This window comes from Oncorhynchus masou, chromosome 27 (genome assembly GCF_036934945.1).
Source record: "Oncorhynchus masou masou isolate Uvic2021 chromosome 27, UVic_Omas_1.1, whole genome shotgun sequence".
Lineage (NCBI taxonomy): Eukaryota > Metazoa > Chordata > Actinopteri > Salmoniformes > Salmonidae > Oncorhynchus > Oncorhynchus masou.
Window position 1 is genome coordinate 9,405,506 of NC_088238.1, and position 11,775 is coordinate 9,417,280.

The following is an 11,775-nucleotide window of genomic DNA, read 5'->3' on the forward strand; positions in this document are numbered from 1 at the left end:
TCCACAGTGATTTAGCCATGAATGAAAAGTAAACCCAAGACACTTCACCCTCTCAGACTTTACAATATTAAAGAGCCCATCCGGTCCAATTAAATTGATCACTCAACGGACAAACCCCCCCCATGTCAAAATAATCATACTGGTCATAGACAGGAAGTGGAGGAAACCGATCCCTTGTCAAGTCAGTCTATGAAGACAGACATGCTCAGACACTTCCCCATTGGCTCCTCCTCCGCCAGCTCTCTGCCTGGTGATTGGCTCCTGGAGGGAGTGCCTTATCCCTTGATCACAGCGATGGGTCGCAGTTTGATGGCTTTCTTGCTGATTCCAGCATCGTGACACGTGTTGACGACATCACACACGTTTTTGTACGACTCTGGAGCCTAGGAATGGTAAGAAAGTACTGTTAGCCCTTTAACACAATAACCATGACGACGACCCCCCCCACTGTAGCTATAGCATGACTAGTCTGGGCAAAGCCTACCCCTTCCATGACTAGTCTGGGCGAAGCAAAGCCTACCCCTTCCATGACTAGTCTGGGCGAAGCGAAGCCTACCCCTTCCATGACTAGTCTGGGCGAAGCGAAGCCTACCCCTTCCATGACTAGTCTGGGCGAAGCGAAGCCTACCCCTTCCATGACTAGTCTGGGCGAAGCGAAGCCTACCCCTTCCATGACTAGTCTGGGCTACCCCTTCCATGACTAGTCTGGGCGAAGCGAAGCCTACCCCTTCCATGACTAGTCTGGGCGAAGCCCACCCCTTCCATGACTAGTCTGGGCGAAGCGAAGCCTACCGCTTCCATGACTAGTCTGGGCGAAGCGAAGCCTACCCCTTCCATGACTAGTCTGGGCGAAGCGAAGCCTACCCCTTCCATTACTAGTCTGGGCGAAGCGAAGCCTACCCCTTCCATGACTAGTCTGGGCGAAGCCTACCCCTTCCATTACTAGTCTGGGCGAAGCGAAGCCTACCTCTTCCATGACTAGTTTGGGCGAAGCCACCCTGATGGCGATACCCTTGTCTGCCAGCTTGTCCAACACGTCCTGGAAGTCGATGTTCCTGCGGGATTTGGCCCGAGACAGAGCCCGACCCTGGAGACAAGAGTTCAATGTTGAGTAAAAGATAAAACATGTTCTTGATAATGAACAGATGGATGCAGTCCACCGTTACTACTTGTTATAGTATGGACATACCAAGGAACACAGCGACAGAGGTGTAGTAAAGCCGTCATTGAAAATAAGAATTTGTTCTTAACTGACTTGCCTAGTAAAATAAAGGTAAAAAAAAAAAAAGCCACAGAGAGGTGCAGTAAAGCCACAGAGAGGTGCAGTAAAGCCACAGAGAGGTGCAGTAAAGCCACAGAGAGGTGCAGTAAAGCCACAGAGGTGCAGTAAAGCCACAGAGGTGCAGTAAAGCCACAGAGGTGCAGTAAAGCGACAGAGGTGCAGTAAAGCGACAGAGGTGCAGTAAAGCGACAGAGGTGCAGTAAAGCCACAGAGAGGTGCAGTAAAGCCACAGAGAGGTGCAGTAAAGCCACAGAGAGGTGCAGTAAAGCCACAGAGAGGTGCAGTAAAGCCACAGAGAGGTGTAGTAAAGCCACAGAGAGGTGTAGTAAAGCCACAGAGAGGTGTAGTAAAGCCACAGAGAGGTGTAGAAAAGCCACAGAGAGGTGTAGTAAAGCCACAGAGAGGTGTAGTAAAGCCACAGAGAGGTGTAGTAAAGCGACAGAGAGGTGCAGTAAAGCAACAGAGGTGTAGTAAAGCAACAGAGGTATAGTAAAGCAACAGAGGTATAGTAAAGCAACAGAGGTATAGTAAAGCCTTACCGCGCCGTGGCAGGTGGTGCCGAAGGTCTCTGTCATGCCCTGTTCCGTGCCTGTCAGGACGTAACTGCAGGTGCCCATCGTGCCCCCGATCAACACCGGCTGGCCTGTCAGCTGATTGGACCAGAAACAGGAAGCGTTTTAAAAACAGTCTGCATCAAAATGGCACTACTTTAGGGCCAGAGACACATAGGGCTGTCAGATTGGCCCTAAAGCAGTGCCTAAAGTAGATAGTCTATAATGTTATAGGTAACATTAAACCATAACTTAATTCTGTAGGTGCCCATCGGGGGGGGGTACCTGGTAGTCCAGGGATGGAGTCTACAGGGATGGAGGGGTGGTCACAGCTGGTAGTTACAGGGATGAGGGGGGTACCTGGTAGTCTACAGGGATGAGAGGGGGTACCTGGTAGTCTACAGGGATGAGGGGGTCTACAGGGATGAGGGGGGTGGTACTGGTAGTCTACAGGGATGAGGGGGAGGTACCTGGTAGTCCAGGGATGAGAGGGGTGGTACCTGGTAGTCTACAGGGATGAGGGGGGTACCTTGGCCCTAAGGGATGCAGTGCCTAAAGGGATAGATAGTCTATAGGGATGAGGGGGTGGTACCTGGTAGTCTACAGGGATGAGGGGTTACCTGGTAGTCTACAGGGATGAGGGGGTGGTACCTGGTAGTCTACAGGGATGACCTGGTAGTCTACAGGGATGAGTGGTACCTGGTAGTCTACAGGGATGAGAGGGGGATGGTACCTGGTAGTCTACAGGGATGAGAGGGGGTACCTGGTAGTCTACAGGGATGAGGGGGTGGTGGGGGTGGAGGGATGAGGGGTGGTACCTGGTAGTCTACAGGGATGAGGGGTGGTGTGGAGGGAAGGCCCGGGTGGATCCCTTGCGATGCAGCAGTAGAGTCTTCTGTTTCCCATCGACCATGTGTTCCTCCACCTTGGCGATGTTATGAGACACGTCATAGATCACATGCATATCCAGGTCATCAGGGGTCGTGGTGAACACCTTGGCAAATGCCTGGAGGAGACAGACGCGGAGAAGTCACACTGGAGGGGTCAGTCACCCGTCTCAGGTGCGGTCAGTCACCCGTCTCAGTTAGGGTCAGTCACCCGTCTCAGGTGGGGTCAGTTAGGGTCAGTTACCTGTCTCAGTTAGGGTCAGTTACCCGTCTCAGTTAGGGTCAGTTACCCGTCTCAGTTAGGGTCAGTTACCCGTCTCAGTTAGGGTCAGTTACCCGTCTCAGGTAGGGTCAGTTACCCGTCTCAGGTAGGGTCAGTTACCCGTCTCAGGTAGGGTCAGTTACCCGTCTCAGGTAGGGTCAGTTACCCGTCTCAGGTCAGTTACCTGTCTCAGGGGTCAGTTACCAGTCGTCTCAGGTAGGGTCAGTTACCCGTCTCAGGTAGGGTCAGTTACCCGTGTTCCCGTCTCAGGTGCCCGTCTCAGGTAGGGTCAGTTACCCGTCTCAGGTAGCGGTCAGTTACCTGTCTCAGGTGCGGTCAGTTACCTGTCTCAGGTAGGGTCAGTTACCCGTCTCAGGTAGGGTCAGTTACCTGTCTCAGGTGCGGTCAGTTACCTGTCTCAGGTGCGGTCAGTTACCCGTCTCAGGTGCGGTCAGTTACCCGTCTCAGGTGCGGTCAGTTACCCGTCTCAGGTGCGGTCAGTTACCCGTCTCAGGTAGGGTCAGTTACCTGTCTCAGGTGGGTCAGTTACCAGTCTCAGGTGCGGTCAGTTACCCGTCTCAGGTGCGGTCAGTTACCTGTCTCAGGTGCGGTCAGTTACCCGTCTCAGGTAGGGTCAGTTACCAGGTGCGGTCAGTTACCCGTCTCAGGTGCGGTCAGTTACCCGTCTCAGGTGCGGTCAGTTACCTGTCTCAGGTGCGGTCAGTTACCTGTCTCAGGTGCGGTCAGTTACCTGTCTCAGGTGCGGTCAGTTACCCGTCTCAGGTGCGGTCAGTTTACCCGTCTCAGGTAGGGTCAGTTACCAGTCTCAGGTGGGTCAGTTACCTGTCTCAGGTGCGGTCAGTTACCTGTCTCAGGTAGGGTCAGTTACCCGTCTCAGTTGCGGTCAGTTACCCGTCTCAGTCTCAGGGTGCGGTCAGTTACCTGTCTCAGGTGGGTCAGTTACCCGTCTCAGGTAGGGTCAGTTACCCTTCTCAGTTAGGGTCAGTTACCCGTCTCAGGTAGGGTCAGTTACCCGTCTCAGGTGCGGTCAGTTACCCGTCTCAGGTGCGGTCAGTTACCCGTCTCAGGTGCGGTCAGTTACCGGTGTCTCAGGTGTGTTAGGTCAGTTACCCGTAGGTAGGGTCCCGTCTCAGGTGCGGTCAGTTAGGGGTCAGTTACCTGTCTCAGGTGCGGTCAGTTACCTGTCTCAGGTGCGGTCAGTTACCTGTCTCAGGTGCGGTCAGTTACCTGTCTCAGGTGCGGCGTCTCAGGTGCGGTCAGTTACCTGTCTCAGGTGCGGTCAGTTACCTGTCTCAGGTGCGGTCAGGTAGGGTCAGTTACCCGTCTCAGGTAGGGTCAGTTACCTTTCTCAGTTACCTGTCTCAGGTAGGGTCAGTTACCTTTCTCAGTTAGGGTCAGTTACCCGTCTCAGGTAGGGTCAGTTACCTGTCTCAGGTGCGGTCAGTTACCCGTCTCAGGTGCGGTCAGTTACCTGTCTCAGGTGCGGTCAGTTACCCGTCTCAGGTGCGGTCAGTTACCTGTCTCAGGTGCGGTCAGTTACCCGTCTCAGGTGCGGTCAGTTACCTGTCTCAGGTGCGGTCAGTTACCCGGGTGCGGTCAGTTACCCGTCTCAGGTGCGGTCAGTTACCAGTCTCAGGTGCGGTCAGTTACCCGGGTGCGGTCAGTTACCCGTCTCAGGTGCGGTCAGTTACCCTCAGTCTCAGGTGCGGTCAGTTACCTCTCAGTCTCAGGTGGGTCAGTTAGGGTCAGTTACCCGTCTCAGGTTAGTTACCAGTCTCAGGTGCGGTCAGTTACCTGTCTCAGGTGCGGTCAGTTAGGGTCAGTTACCTGTCTCAGGTGCGGTCAGTTACCTGTCTCAGGTGCGGTCAGTTACCTGTCTCAGGTGTCAGTTACCTGTCTCAGGTGCGGTCAGTTACCTGTCTCAGGTGCGGGTTACCTGTCTCAGGTGCGGTCAGTTACCTGTCTCAGGTGCGGTCAGTTACCTGTCTCAGGTGCGGTCAGTTACCTGTCTCAGGTGCGGTCAGTTACCTGTCTCAGGTGCGGTCAGTTACCTGTCTCAGGTGCGGTCAGTTACCTGTCTCAGGTGGGGTCAGTTAGGGTCAGTTACCCGTCTCAGGTAGGGTCAGTTACCTGTCTCAGGTGCGGTCAGTTACCTGTCTCAGGTGGGGTCAGTTAGGGTCAGTCTCAGGTGGGTCAGTTAGGGTCAGTTACCTGTCTCAGGTGCGGTCCGTTAGGGTCAGTTACCAGTCTCAGGTGGGTCAGTTACCTGTCTCAGGTAGGGTCAGTTACCTGTCTCAGGTAGGGTCAGTTACCTGTCTCAGGTAGGGTCAGTTACCTGTCTCAGGTAGGGTCAGTTACCAGTCTCAGGTAGGGTCAGTTACCCGTCTCAGGTGCGGTCAGTTACCCGTCTCAGGTGCGGTCAGTTACCCGTCTCAGGTGCGGTCCGTTAGGGTCAGTTACCTGTCTCAGGTGCGGTCCGTTAGGGTCAGTTACCTGTCGTGTGAGGAAGGTCATAGAGGAACGGTTGACCCAGGCATAGTTGCCGGCAGCGGCCATTCCTTTCAGGTAGTCTTGTCCCTCCTCTGAAAAGATACGGGCGCACGCCAGCTGACGATCGTTCACCTGGATCTTGTCTCGCTTCATCGCCTTCTCCATGGCAACCAGGGCATCTACCAGAACATACACAGTACCAGTCAAAAGTTGGGAAACCTAATTATTCAAGGGTTGTTCTTCAGTGGCTTAAGGAAGTATTTAGACCCCTTGACTTTTTCCACATTTTGTTACGTGACAAACTTATTCTAAAATGGATTCAATTGTCCCCCCATTTACCTAAGTATTCAGACCCTTAATTCAGTACTTTGTTGCAGCACCTTGGGCAGTAATTACAGGCTCGAGTCTTCTTGGGTCTGACCCTACAAGCTTGGCACACCTGTATTTGGGGAGTTTATCCCATTCCTCTCTTCAGATCCTCTCAAGCTCTGTCAGGTTGGATGGGGAGCGTCACTGCACAGCTATTTTTAGGTCTCTCCAGAAATGTTTGATCGGGTTCAAGTCCGGGCTCTGGCTGGGCCACTCAAGGACATTGAGACTTGTCCTAAGCCACTCCTGTGTTGTCTTGGCTGTGCGCTTAGGGCCGTTGTCCTGTTGGAAGGTGAACCTTTGCGCCCCCCCCCCACCAGTCTGAGGTCCTGAGCGCTCTGGAGCAGGTTTTCATCAAGGATCTCTCTGTAATTTGTTCTGTTCATCTTTCCCTCGATCCTGACTAGTCTCCCAGTCCCTGCTGCTGAAAAACATCCCCACAGCATGATGCTGCCACCACTATGCTTCACCGTAGGGATGGTGCTGCCGCCACCATGCTTCACTGTAGGGATGATGCCGCCACCACCATGCTTTACCGTAGGGATGATGCTGCCACCACGCTTTACCGTAGGGATGGTGCTGCCGCCACTATGCTTTACCATAGGAATGGTGCTGCCGCCACCATGCTTCACCGTGGGGATGGTGCCCAGCACCACCATGCTTTACCGTAGGGATGATGCTGCCGCCACCATGCTTTACCGTAGGGATGGTGCCAGGTTTCCTCCAGACATGACACTTGGCATTCAGGCCAAGTGTCCAAACTTGGTTTCATCAGACCAGAGAATCTGGTTTCTCATGGTCAGTCCTTTAGGTGCCTTCAGGAAAACTCATAGGGGGCTATCATGTGTCTTTTTACTGAGGAGTGGCTTGCGTCTGGCCACTCTACCATAAAGACCTGATTGGTGGGGTTCTGCAGATGGTTGTCCTTCTGGAAGGTTCTCCCATCTCCACAGAGGAACTCTGGAGCTCTGTCAGAGTGACCATCGGGTTCTTGGTCAGCTCCTTGACCAAGGCCCTTCTCCCCCGATTGCTCAGTTTGGTCAGGTGGCCAGCTCTAGGAAGAGTCTTGGTGGTTCCAAACTTCTTCCATTTAAGAATGATAGAGGCCACCGTGTTCTTGGGGACCTTCAATGCTGCAGAAATGTTTTGGTACCCTTCCCCAGATCTGTGCCTCGACACAATCCTGTCTCGGAGCTCTACGGACAATTCCTTCGACCTCATGGCTTGGTTTTTGCTCTGATATCCACTGTCAACTGTGGGACCTTATATAGACAGGTGTGTACCTTTCCAAATCATGTCCAATCAATTGAATTGACCACAGGTGGCCTCCAATCAAATTGTAGAAACATTTCAAGGATGATCAATGGAAACAGAATGCACATGAGCTCAATGTCAAGTCTCACAGCAAAGGGTCTGAATACTTATATACGGTATCCGTTTTTCTAATGAACCGTTTTCCCTTATGGGTTAGTGTATTTATTTCACCCATTTTAGAACAAAGACATAACCTATTTTTTTCCCCTCAATGTATATTTTTACCTTTATTTAACCAGGTAAGTCATTGAAAAACACATAATTTACAACAACAACCTGACCAAGACAAGAACCAATACACCGCGCAGCAACGCAGACAAGAACCAATACACCGCGCAGCAACGCAGACAAGAACCAATACACCGCGCAGCAACGCAGACAAGAACCAATACACCGCGCAGCAACGCAGACAAGAACCAATACACCGCGCAGCAACGCAGACAAGAACCAATACACCGCGCAGCAACGCAGACAAGAACCAATACACCGCGCAGCAACGCAGACAAGAACCAACTACACCGCAAAATGCATATTTCAACGGGACAAGAACCAATACACCGCGCAGCAACGCAGACAAGAACCAATACACCGCAGCAACGGACAGAACCAATACCCTGCCCCAGAGTGACCACGTTACAGACAATTCTTTAAAAAGCTGGAACAAAAATGCATATTTCCAACATGGGTAGAGAGAGCAGTCCCAGCTGGAATAAGCCACCTGGTGGCGTTACCAGCCCCTTCTGCTGCCACTGTGGATCATCACACACACCTGGCCCTTGTGGTCGATGCCCATCTTCTTAGCAGGATAGTCAGCATAGTCAGGGTTATAGATCTCATCCACCACCTGGATCTCAGCGTAGTGGTTCCCTGCCCCTTGGCAGAGTACCCAGCTGGAATAAGGACAGGTCATTATAGATCTCTGCCCCCAGAGTACCCAGCTGGAATAAGGACAGGTCATTATAGATAGCCTTCTGCCCCTCCCATCTCTAGAGTCCTCTAGATCCCTGTAACAGCAAGGTATCAGTCTCTACAAGCCTTCTCTCAGGACAGGTCATTATAGATCTCTGCCCCCAGAGTACCCAGCTGGAATAAGGACAGGTCATTATAGAGTTAGATCCCTGTAACAGACAAGGTATCAGTTACATAGCCTTCTCTCAGGGACCAGGCCTCTCTTCTCTGGCCTTGGAGGAGACCTTGGGACCAGTATTGGGGGTGTCTGTAGGGGTCAGGTGTCTGTAGACAGGGGTAGTGGTGTTACCTGAGGAAGGCCTCTTGGTGTCTTGGCCTTGGAGGAGACCTGGTGTTGGGGGTCTGGACAGCGGGAGTATTGTTGTAGTTAGGGGTCAGTGGTGTCTGTAGACAGAGGGTATTGGCCACTCCTGTAGACTTTGGCCTTGGAGGAGACCTTGACAGCAGGGTATTGGGTATTGGTGTATTGGTGCCTGTCAGCAGGGTCTTGGAAGGGTTAGTTAGGGAGTGGTGTTACCTGAGGAAGGCTGTAGGCTGGGGTCAGGGTTAGTTAGGGAGGGTAGGGTATTCTTCTTGGCCTTGGAGGAGACCTTGTTGGGGGTCAGGGGTCAGGGTTAGTTAGACAGTGGTGTTACCTGAGGAAGGCCTCTGGCCTTGGAGGAGACCTTGTTGGGGGTCAGGGTTATTAGGGAGTATTGGTGATCTGTGACAGCAGGACAGGCCACTCTTCTTGGCCTTGGAGGAGGGACCTTTGTTGGGTGGTAGACAGGGGTCTGTAGGGGGTTATTGTGTAGACAGCAGGGTATTGGTGTATTGGTGTACAGCTATTGGTGTCTGTAGACAGCAGGGTATTGGCCTTGGTGTCTGTAGACAGCAGGGTATTGGTATTGGTATTGGTGCCTGTAGGAAGGTATTGACCTGTAGACAGTATGGGGGTCAGACAGGGTCATTGGTGTCTGTAGACAGCGGGGTATTGGTGTCTGTAGACAGCAGGGTATTGGTGGCGTATTGGTGTATTGGTGTCTGCAGACAGCAATTGGCCTCTGCAGACAGCAGGGTATTGGTGTATTGGCCTTGGAGAGACAGCTTGTGGTGTATTGGTGTCTGCAGACAGCAGGGTATTGGTGTATGCAGCATCCTGCAGACAGCAGGGTATTGGTGTATTGGTGTCTGCAGACAGCTCAGACAGTGCTCCTTATCCTCTGCCCAGACAGCAGGGTATTGCCTGTCAGCAGGGTATTGGTGTCTCAGGGACCAGTCCACTCCCATCTGTAGACAGCAGGGTATTGGTGTATTGGTGCCTGTAGACAGCAGGGTATTGGTGTCTGTAGACAGCAGGGTATTGGTGCCTGTAGACAGACAAGGTATTGGTGCCTGTAGACAGCAGGGTATTGGTATTGGTGCCTGTAGACAGCAGGGTATTGGTGCTCTGTAGCAGCTCCGGACAGCAGGGGTATTGGTATTGGTGCCTGCAGACCCAGGGTATTGGTGTATTGGTGTCTGCCAGCAGGGTCTCTAGTCTGCAGACAGCAGGGTCCTCAGCAGGGTAGATCCCTGTAACAGACAGCAGGGTATCAGTCTCTGTAGACAGCAGGGTAGCTGCAGACAGCAGGGTATTGGTCTCTGCAGGGACAGCAGGGTCCTGTAGACAGCATCTCTAGACAGCCTGTAGACTCTATTGATCCCTGTAACAGACAAGGTATTGGTGTATTGGTGCCTGTAGACAGCAGGGTATTGGTGCTCTGTAGACAGCAGGGTATTGCCTGTCTCTCAGGGATTGGTGCCAGTCCACTCCCATCTCTAGAGCCTTGGTGTCTGCAGACAGCAGGGTATTGATTGGTGTCTGCAGACAGCAGGGTATTGGTGCAGCTATTGGTGTCTGCAGACAGCAGGGTCTCAGGGACCTGTATTGGTGTCTGTAGACAGCAGGGTATTGGTGTCTGTAGACAGCAGGGTATTGGTGTATTGGTGTCTGCAGACAGCAGGGTATTGGTGTATTGGTGTCTGCAGACAGCAGGGTATTGGTGTATTGGTGTCTGCAGACAGCAGGGTATTGGTGTATTGGTGTCTGCAGACAGCAGGGTATTGGTGCCTCCTTACTTGGCGGTCATAGGGATGACTCCCTTGGAGCCGACTCCTACAGGGATGTGGTCAAACAGGGCCTGAGCCAGCTGCTCCTTGACAGGCTGGACGTCTCCCTCGTCGAGGTTGGTCCTTAGTAGACGCACTCCACAGTTAATATCAAACCCCACACCACCTAGCACACACACACACAGTTAATGTCAAAACCCACACCAGAGATTAGACAGGACAGCCTGTTGGACTGTGTGTATCCTCTGTACCTGGGGATACCACAGCGTTGGGGTCGCTCATGTCGAAGGCAGCCATGTTTCCGATGGCGAACCCATACCCCGAGTGGCAGTCTGGCAGGCCGATGGACTTCTGAGAGAGAGAGAGAGGTTTGGGGACACTATTAGGCCTTGTTTCCTGGACACAGGTTAAGAGAAATCCTGGACTGACAAGCAAACTAATTGGAGAATCTCCATTGAAAGTCCTTCTTAGTCCGTGACAAGGCTGAATGTGTGTCTGGGGGAAACAGGTGAGATATTACAGTGTGTCAATGTGTTAGTTTATAGCTAGTTAGATAACGGTGGTCAGCGTCATCTCCACTGATTTGTGTTAAGGACTGATCCGGACCAGACATCTACTTACATGGACTATACCCGGCAGAGCTGCAACGTTTCCAATCTGTTTCATGGCAGGGAGAAACCCACCAAAACCTGACGACAATAACGACAACAACCAAATCAGTCAGATCAACGGGGAAAGCAATACAGGAGCGGGCTTGTCTGTTAACATGGCATCATGTGTGTTGTTGTTGTTGTCTACCTCCTCCTTTACACGCGTTACGCAGCTCCTCAAACATCAGCTTCTCCAGGGACTCGTTGACATAAAACACTCCTTCCACCTGGAATGAAATGGGAAGGATTTGATGAGCTGTCAAGTCCATACGCCATATTAGGTTAGCTATATTAGATAGCTTATGTAGCTACTATGCTCTTACAACTTATCTGCATACAAAAGACAAGAGCAACAATAACAGAGTCAAGCTGGATAGTAGCAAGCCACGTCTGAAGCTATCAAACGACGGACATGTGCTAACGTTAATTCATTCCATATAAGTTCGTTTTAGATTATTCACCTGCATATTTGGAACGAAACCTTTCTTGATTCGCCAGCAGTTCTTGTCAATCTTGTCCAAATATTGTAACTCGTCATTGTACGATCGACTCATGATATGATTATGTAGCTAGCTGTTTATTTCACTTATATTTCAGCAGTGTCTGATTCTGTTCTGAACCAACAAACTACAACTACGGCAACTCAGAGGCGTCCGTACAAAACGCGTTTTTGGAAAGCTGAATAATGACGCAGCTGTAAATGTTTTTAAATGAATCGCGTTTATTTTTGAATGGATTGAAATATCGATCTTGGATGACACCATATTATAGTCGTGCCTAACAAATACATGTTCTCTAATATCCTAGCAAAGTTTTATTTTTTGAAAACATTTGTGGTTATTATTTTCCTTTTTGACATTCCGTAGTTGAAGTCAGAATGCTTTTGACA

The 11,775-nt window shown here is 51.5% G+C and overlaps 1 pseudogene; it reads right to left on the minus strand.

The window, feature by feature from the left end:
• Positions 1-275: 275 nt before the first annotated feature.
• On the minus strand, positions 276-11,537 carry LOC135515591 (RNA-splicing ligase RtcB homolog; annotated as a pseudogene).
• Between the last annotated feature and the right edge of the window lie 238 nt (positions 11,538-11,775).